General features: G+C 38.1%; 2 pseudogenes; both read right to left on the bottom strand.

The window, feature by feature from the left end:
* Nucleotides 1-302: 302 nt before the first annotated feature.
* LOC148658107 (odorant receptor 131-2 pseudogene) lies at nt 303-4068 on the bottom strand (annotated as a pseudogene).
* Nucleotides 4069-5021: 953 nt separating this feature from the next.
* Nucleotides 5022-5894, bottom strand: LOC148658106 (odorant receptor 131-2 pseudogene; annotated as a pseudogene).
* Nucleotides 5895-9925: the final 4031 nt, after the last annotated feature.

The following is a 9925-nucleotide window of genomic DNA, read 5'->3' as shown; positions in this document are numbered from 1 at the left end:
TAACACCAATGGAATTATAAACTAGAGAATGCTCATCTATAGTTTTGAGGTTACAGTTATTAAAATTAGGGAAGACTCTGGAATACTTCCAGAGTATATATAGTATGACTTAAATGTACCTCTAATGTAATAAACAATATATTAGACACACATATTGACAGACTAACACTTAATAAAATGTTCTTAACTAAAATGGAACTTACTTATGCCTAATTACTGTATCTATACAGTTCCTGTCGTTTTTTTTTCCATATAATCATATTTAATACATGCTTTTTAACCAAGTTTTAAAACACTTTTTATTTTAAACATAATTGTATTTTTTCTTGCTTCAAATATTTAAAATATCTTGATTAAAAATGTAGTCACACTGTGGAGAGTGTTTTGTTTAGTCCAAAAGAGGTGTAATATTTGAAAGCCAGGAAGAACTTTTCATCCCTCAAACCGTAAACAAGTGGACTTAGGCATCTTGGAGACAAAATGAAGGCAATGAAATTGAAATACCTCAGGTTGACAAATAAACCAACGTCAATCTCAAACACGGCCGCTTCTACGAAAGGACACCACATTTCAATTAAACAGAGGAGAAGCTGCAGAGCATGCAGAATCACCGTCCTGCGACCCCTCAATACGGACTTCCTATTGTCTGCAGAAGCGGCTTTCGCTGTAGCAAGTATTTTCAAGTAGGTGAAAGCAATGGTAATTGTCATGACAAAGAAATAGAACTGATACAGTGTGGATATGAGATAGGACTGCCACTTGTGTCGAACCATTATCTCGACGCTGCAGACCGTACGTTCCTTATAAAAGCTAACTGGCACTGACGCAACAAGAATAAAGAGAACAATAAAATGAGGTAAAGAACCGAGGGCAAAAATGATCAGAATGCAGGCCAATGCCCTTCTCGGAGTCGAAATATCTGCGTGTCTCAGAGGAATACAGATGGCTATGTATCGCTCTATTTAACTATTTTACTTAAAATATGTATTTTAAGTTAAATAGTGTTATAGTAGTTTTAGTGTCCTGTGTACCCTTATAAGTGTATAGCCTGTTGTTAACGAATTACCACCCTAACGATTGTGCGTGTTCCGTCGGTCTCCTCATGTGTGTGTATATCCTGTGGTTGGTTTTTGTGTGGTTTCGATAGGAGAATAAAGCAGTTGGTTGGTTTACTATTGCGTCTCCACTTGTCCTTTGTCCTGAGGAAACCTGAAAACGCTACAATACCAATGGCTAATTTCTTAGGATGATACTCATTTAACATCTTAAAAGTACCTTTAGTTTTCAACCCTGCACTACCATATTGGAAAGCATGGAAGTGTTAAAACTGTTTGCTTTTCGTTTTTCATGCTGTGCAAGTACTGCGTTTGTGACTTGAAAGAGTTAAGTTAAAGCAGTGAAGGTGAGGAATCTTGTAATAAAGTGTACTGCTATAACCTAGACTAAGCCCATGATATCGACATTGCAGTCGATTCATGAAACTGCAGACACTAGCTGAGTAAATATATGCAGATGTTTAGAATGGACAGTTATAGACATACATATACTGTATATCATGGGCATGTAGTCCATTCTATTCCCAGCAATCCTGTTACCTCTTTAGTCAGCTGAGTGACTGGAGAAATAATGCTAAAGTAACATGTTTAAGGATGGGCTGAAATCCACAACGCTACCAGTATAGGTCCAGAGTACTGCTGCATTCGGGACGTCTACACAGTACTGAACACAGTTTATTTTTCAATATTGAATGCCAAAAAAAAATCAGTAGCTCACATAGTGTAAAACAAACTAGTATTATTGCCACATTTTGTAGATTTTTTATAGGAAAGCAAAATGTTATTAATAGTATTTTTTGTGGTGTGTGATTTATCAATCTTGTTTACGGAGTTAATGATTGTATAAAATATAAAATAAAATAAATAAACAATAAAATATCATGTTTTGAAAATGTCTACACTTAATGAGTGCTCCTTAATGAAATTGAGTCATTACTTTTAAGTGTGACTGTCCAAATGGCTACTGGTCAGTGCTGTGTTTAGATTCAGGCTGGTTAGCATTCATAGATGTGCTAAATACTCTTTCTAAATCAAGAGTTTGAAAGTTTATTGAACTTTTATTCAGAAAAGAATGAGAAATTTTAGATCTTTTTGCTGATGAATGTTGCCAGGTGTTGATACTGAATACAGATGCAGCCATTCAAAACAAACGGGTGATACCGCATTATAACGTGGTGCGCTTGTCGCAGTATAACTCAAGTTACTGTATAATACCGTATTAATACCATATATATTAATACCGTATATAAAGTAAAATAATAGTATCCGGAATTTCCGCAAGGTGGAGCTAATAAAGCTCAACCTCTCATGTACAGCGTTTGAGCTGTCGCCATCAAAGTCTTTACCGAAGATATTTCTAATGTAATTTCACATGTTAGTTAAATACTTTGATGTTTAAAATGTTCATGGAGAAATGGAATACTGGTGTGTATTTTTTCTTTAAAGTACAGAGACCAGCCATATACAGTTTACATAATACTGTATGTTTATGTTCCAAAATTAATATTGTTTATGCCCTTCATATGTGTTATGCTCCTATTCTTTTTATGCTCAGCTACTAAAATTTCCCTTCAGTGGTAAAATTCCATATAAATATTCAATACTAAAACATGCACAGTAAAGACATTTAAATATTTCCACGCACCACGAGTGCCCTGGTCGGTCATTTTGGCCAACCAATCATGTACCGCGGTATGATGCCTGATTACGCGTGATGACGCGTTATGATGTAGCCAAATGCCTGCGGTACGTGTTTGTGCCGCGCACTTTGAATGGCTGCATTTGTACTGTAGTCCCACCTAGGAACATTCAAATGCTAGTGAATAATTTGTTCGGACTTGGTCACCACAATCCACTCAAGATGTTGCTACAGTAAGAGAGCAGTATGTATAGATATGATTGGGCGGGGGGGGTCTTGTTGGAACCACACTCCTCAAAAATCTGTGGGCAATGACAAGCTGTCCTCTGTCACCTGACCATTTGGAGAAAGACAATTGGTTGGGTGACATTTAAAAACCAGGAAGCAGAGGCTCCTGACAAGAGCCTCCATCTTGTCTCCATCTGCCACCTTCTAACTCTAGTCTGAAACCTGTCCAGAGAAGAGGAACCAGATACATTCCTGGGTTCAAAGAACTGTCCTACACTGTTAGGCTATAAGACTTGATTCTTTTTTATCCTAGAGCAGCAAGATCTAGGAGGGAACTTCTTTTATAGGGACAACCCTATTGACTTCTTCAGAATTAACAGTGACACATGAACCAGTGAACACCAATGGAAACCAAAAGAGAGAGCATGTACAACAAAGCAGGAGGCAGTACTTCGAAAAAAGGTTTATGGGAGCCTGGGACAAACCACTCAAGCCATGTTATCAAACCCATCCCTGCTTTTGAGAAACAGCTAGATGGCGGCCTCAGATCCATAAATTATTAAGAACCAAACCAGCAAAATGACTGGAATGGCCTCTCCTCCCCTTTGCAAACTTTGTCTCTTTTAATTAGGAAGTGCCACTATTAAAGCCAGCAGCCAGAAAGTAGGTTTTTACTTATGATGGTGACATAAAATATACATTTTTTAAGAGTGAGGTGTGATATATAAGACACAGACAGAACTACAGCTGCTAGGTACGAAACCGTAGCTCTTTTACCTAAAGCGAGATAGAAATAATAAAAAAACACAGCCTGAGCTCTACTTTGACCTACTAACTGGACTTCTTTAGTTTCCTGACAGCTAGGTTGCTTACCAGATTCCAAACTCAAATTCCTATTAGAGACCTCCAAAAAATGACAATACCTCATCACTCCATGGAACCTGGTATGGTGTGGGTGTCTCGACTTCCTCATTTTTAAATTGCCACCTGACCAGTTGTCTGCTCCCAAAAGGTCAGGTGAGTGAGGGTCACAGGACATTCCTGCAGCTTCTTGGGGAACGTACAGTATTGCAGAGCAGAGCTTCCGTCCTGCCTGAACTGGCCACCTGTTCCGCATTCCGCACGCGCCTCTGCCCAGTCTCGCATTCTCAGCCTTGTGATTTGGATTGGAACTCAGTGTTCTCTCTCTCTCTCTCTCCTGAGTCCTGCACGGGATCCATTCTCTCTTTTCTGCATCCTAGTTACACCACCTCCTAGTTACACCACAGTTCATGTTTTTTGCCAATTCATTTTGAATTTACAAAACTACAGAGGATCATCTACAGGAGGAGCATGGTATACAGTTCATATTTTATTAAAGTAGAGCACAACAAAGAATCTGATTAAATAAAAAAATTGAGAAAACTTGAGATATTTAAAGAGAATACTTTATTGTAGGAGCAGGTGATGGTACACAGCACAGAAATCAGGTGAAGCTCAGATATCCCAGACATTTCCTTCTTCCCAGAGGTCATAAGAATGACTAGATGTTATGCTCTCGAGAAGACAGCAATGTTTCAAAAAAAAAAACCCAAATAGTTTTTCTCCAGTTTAAATACTTAATCCAGAATGATTGGGAAGTGTTAAGTGTTCTTTAAGGTGTTATGAATAATCTTACGTATTCATATAGATTCATATGAAAATGAAGTTTTCTCAGTAGGCACAATAGTTTTAAAAGTTATAATACTGTAATTTTTTCAACTGGTTTCCTATTGCTAGCCAATGAGTCAATGGAGTGTTAACAGCTAATTAGTCTATGAAGTAGTGCTTTAAATACTTATTTATCCATCCATCCATTTTATAGTTGCTTCATCCAATTCAGGGTCGAAGGGAAGCCAGAGACAATCCCAGGAATTAAAGAGCACAAAGCAGGATACAACCTGGATAGGACGCCAGTCCATTGCAGGGCTGAGCTAGATATGATAATTTGCATTAATTACACTGACCTTTGTACATATAGTACATGTACTTTCTATTTTTTAATTGTTTATCTTTAAAACACAGTTACGTTTCCATTACTATCACAGTGTTTTTCTTTGGTGCTGTAGACTTTTAGTCTTTCATGTAGTATGGGGATATTTTTTATTTAGTCCAAATAAGGCATAATATTTTAAAACCAGGTAGAATTTGTTATCTCTTAAACCATACACAAGGGGGCTTAGACATCTTGGAGCTAAAATAAAGGCAAGATAATTGAAATATCTCACGTCAAGAAATAGCTGCATGTTTACCTCATACACAGCCATCTCTATGAATGGGCACAACATCTCGGTTAGACAGAGAAGCAACTGCATGGAGTGCAGAATCACTGTCTTAGAGCCTTTGGAAGCCAACCTCTTGTTATCTGAGGATGCGGCTTTGGCTGCTGCCATTATTTTAAGGTAGGTAAATGCAATGATAATTGCCATGGCGAAAAAACAGAACTGCGCTATAGCAGACCTCAGATAGGATTGCCACTTGTGCACGATCGTTATCTCGACGGTGCAGATTGTGCGTGTCGTGTAAAAACTGAGCGATACTGAAGAAAAGAGAATGGTGAGGATGAGAGTAGAAGGTATGGCGCTCAGAGCCAGAATGATTAAGATGGAAGAAATGGCCCTGCTGGTTGTGGAAATGTCCGCGTGTCTCAGGGGCATACAGATGGCCACATAGCGCTCCAAACACATGGCAGTGAGGGTCAGCGGGGTGGCGTAAGTTAGGATTCCCATAATGAAGCAGACTAAAATACAAGACCATGCGGTTATTAGGATGTTAAAGTAACTCCACAGGAGGACCAAATTGGTCAGGAGCAGGAATATGCAGTCAACCACTAGTGTGTGTGCAAAAAACATATAACGCATGTTCGTCCGGAAAGCTTCTTTCTTGAAGAAGGTGACAATCAGGAGACTGTTCACATACAGGAAAACCACAACAAGGATCTGCACAATACCCATTTTCAGATTGGGTGGATATCCAGTAGAGTTTACCGCTGTACTGTTTATAGTACGGCTCTCTACCATGGTGTTTTTGACTGTGTTTTTGTGTGTCCAACTGCCTAGGATAAGAAAAGAACATCAGCAGAGAGTAGAAAACATTTCTGTGGCAGCAATCACCAGAATCAGTACGATCACCACCCTCATAATACTTTCACGGTGGACTATGTGACTGGACGACTACAAGTGGTATTCTGCTCTGTGGTTTTTGATGTTTCAGTAGCTACAAAAGGATAATTGAATAAATAACATATTCCCTTATACCCTAAAAAGTAAAACTGAACAGATGAATACATTTATTCATGTCTATATAGAGGTAAATTGGGAGAAATTTGCTTCTAAAGAAATATTTTTATTTTAATATTAGTTTTTTATATATCATATAGACATTGGTGTAGCGTTTCTTATTAAAATGAAAAATTATTGTATGCATATCTTACATCTATGTACAGAATGCATATTTACAAGTTAAATTGATGTGTCTTGAACGTCCTTAAATCTGTCTTCAATGAATCCCTTCTAACCAGTTCCAGATATCAAACCTGATACAAAATAGTAACTTAAAAGCCAGAAGCAAGAGCCTTCATCGCTAAATATTGTTTACACATTGCTTATCAAGTAAAAGATTCAGGCCTGCAAAATCATCAAACTTCCTCCTTCACCAGTGTTATTATATCAGAAAGTGCTATTTAGTTTTTTAAACTTAGAATGGAAAAAAATGCAAAACAAATTACCTTCAACAAATCTTCTTGCAATGACCTCAGACACAATACTTAATGCAATGCCTTTATATACTGTATTAAGCTAAACAACAGATCTATTTCTCAAAGGATGTTGATGACAAATCTGAGCCTTGGCAACAGATAAGCTCCTGGTATCATGTACCATTGGAAAAGAAATATAGCACTAACTGACTAGTAAACTCAACTCCCCAGAGAACAAGGATAATTCTTAATGATGATACTCATTTAGCACCTTGACTAATTTTAAAAATCTTTTTTTTTTTTAACTCTATGATTTAAAATCTGGCTCTCAAATAGGAAGCCTATTTAACCACCTTAAAACTAACTTTAATGCTTTGGTGTTTCCAGATTTTACATGTGAATGTTTTAAAGTGCTTCTGTTCTAGTATTGACGCTCAAAATGGTGGGGAGAGCCCTTTCAGTTTCCAGCCAGGTTTTATTTCTTTCAAACAACGTACTCCAGGGCCAGATGAGTGATCCAGCTCCATTACAAATCTATATATCTCAGCCACTTTGTCACAAAAGTTCAAATATAGTTTAGCAGAAGCAACCATACACATGACATAGACGTAATATGACATTTTCTATTCCCAACAGTACTCAAGAATCAATGCAGTGGTTACACCACCTAAATCATTCAAATTCAAATTAAATGTTTGTTAAGACTTTTTGCAGAAATGAACCTTTTTCTTTGATGTCACAGTGTTGCAGTTATAAATTGAATCTGAGCTAAAGGAATGCTGTTCTATAATGTGTGGCCATTGTATCTGATATCGGTCCTCTTGTCTTGGAGCAAGAGACTGTCATAGTTCAGGTAAATCAGCAAGGATTCATCTTTCAGATCTTAACCTATATAACAGTAAGGGCTGTAATCCTACAGTGTCCAGGGATGCTGTCCCTGTGTTTTGCTTTGCATTTTGGAAATGGTTAATAAAATTTGTTGTTTCGGTGGAACAATTCTGATCAGGTGCTTGAAACTAAATCAATCAACAACCACAATGAGAAATTATTTTTCCTTCTGCTTAAAGGCAAACTGCAATGGTACAGTATGTAGGTACTTCATTAATCCCATGCTGGAAATTAATGTGCTACAGCAGCCAGGCACAATCAACACAGTAAAGTAAAAAAGTAGTAATACAATACAGATTACCAGATACAGATACAAATACATTTAAAAAAACTGAATAAAGAATTACAAACAAAAAAGAAAAAGCACACACACGTAAAAAGTATGAATATACCAAACACAAGGAAGATGTGATACACAGTATATTGCACACTCCCAAGCATATTACACAGAATAGGTAACTATTGCACAGTTGTGAATAATAAATAAATTGCCCATTCCAGTTCCATGTATTGTCGGCTCTGACCCTTCTTGTAAATGGCCTTGGTATTGTTGGTCCATTCCAGTCTGTCATCAATGTGGACGCCCAGGTATTTGTATGACTTAACCGTCTCCACAGCGCTTCCATGTATACAGACAGGACATGTTGTCATTTGTCTGCGATTGAGAACGAGGGAACAAATCTGTGAGGCCCTCTTTTGATCTGATAGAAATATCACACTCATCTTCAAGAAGGTTTTGCCGACAAAGTCAAGCTCCCACTCTTGCAAAAACAAAGGTTTTGCGAGAGTGAGTTTGCAAAAACAACGGCGACTATACAGTACTTCCACAAAGTTCATTATTGTCCTTAATTTGAAATTGGTAAAAGTTTTCTATTATGTCAATGAATTCATTTTGTTACCATGATTTTAATAACTGGTCTGCAGTTACTCTTTAAGTCCAGTTGGTTATATTTCAACCATCTTATCTGTCCTGAAACTCACTAATAAACACAGGGATTATCCATCCATCCATTTTCTAAACCATTTTATCCAGTACAGCGGCTTGGGGGATGCTGGAGCCTAGCTTGGCCAGCATCGGGCTCTAAGTGGGATACACTCTGGATGAGACATCATTCCATCACAATGCACGCACAGACATGAACACACAAACATCAGGGCCAGTTATACAGAAGCAATTAGCCTGTCAGTGTGACTTCAGACTGTGACAGGAAACTATAATATGTGGAGGACATCCACACGAACGAAGGAAGAAAATAGCACCCCAGAAATGGAACACATGGCCCCGTTGCTGTGCGGCAGCCATGTGTCACCATGCTGTCCAACAGTTCCAAATCTCTTTCAGCTAATTAATAGGTAAAAGCAAATTTACAAAAGGCCTCAAAAAACAGAAGGCCCAAGTGTAACCTTGGACTAAGGCTTAGAAACACTGTACTAGAGTATTTTTTAAGCCAAGTTCTGAAAGCAGAAAAACAGCTATAACAAGAAAGCAGATTCATTGCTGTTAGCAGTTAGCACAGCTGATTAAGGGCCTAGCTGGAATAAACATTAGCAGAGCCAAGGGCACTCCAGAACCAGGAGTAAGGACCAATGACTCATCTGACCAACTCACCAGTTTCAATGGTCAACACTGTTGTTGCAATTATTTAAGCCTAACCTGAACAACCTGGACTATGGCTGACTAAGACCAAGATTGACCAGTCAAACTAAATTCTAAATTGGGAATTTGTATGAGAATGATGCTCAGTACAGTTTAGAACATTTGGGTGCTTTTGGAGCGGTGAGAGTGTATCCATTCTGTTTTAATAGAACAAGGGAATAAGAAGCAATTTAGGATAATAACAGAAAATCAATGATACAGGCCTAGATTTACTGTACATGCTGTATGCACTGCCTACATTTTTTTCATTGGCAATATTTCATTTTGCTTGTACTGTAACTGGGTTACTGTGAAACCCAGGCAGACAGTGGATGCAAGATTTCCTGAGTGCCAGAACATTGACCAGAGAAGGTCAAAGGTCAGGTCAGAAAAGCTGGAAGATGACCAGACAGGGGCCTGATCCCCATACCCACTTTAAGAACTTAAGGTTTAGTGGGAATACAGATAAATGAATAATGTACACAAGCCACAGAAAACTTGTATTATGGAGCTCTCATGCAACTGTAGCCCAGTGTCCAGCTAAAGCTTTCTGGTTTGGAGATAATCAGTCCAGATGAAGCCAGGGGGGTGAAAGACAGTTAAGCTCTCTGCAATAATAAAACTGACATTTTCCCATGTTCCTGTGTCCTGAGAGTTATAGTCTCCTCAATAATGGACGGATAATTGCAAAAAAGCTCAGGTGTATAATTTATTTCCACACTACTCATTAAAATCCTCATTAATTATTAAAGTACAGAACTGGC

The sequence above is a fragment of the Lepisosteus platostomus genome, chromosome 7 (genome assembly GCF_059453375.1).
Source record: "Lepisosteus platostomus isolate fLepPlt1 chromosome 7, fLepPlt1.hap1, whole genome shotgun sequence".
NCBI classification, from domain to species: domain Eukaryota; kingdom Metazoa; phylum Chordata; class Actinopteri; order Semionotiformes; family Lepisosteidae; genus Lepisosteus; species Lepisosteus platostomus.
The sequence above is the reverse complement of the archived record's forward strand: the minus strand, read 5'-3'. Positions and strand labels throughout refer to the sequence as shown.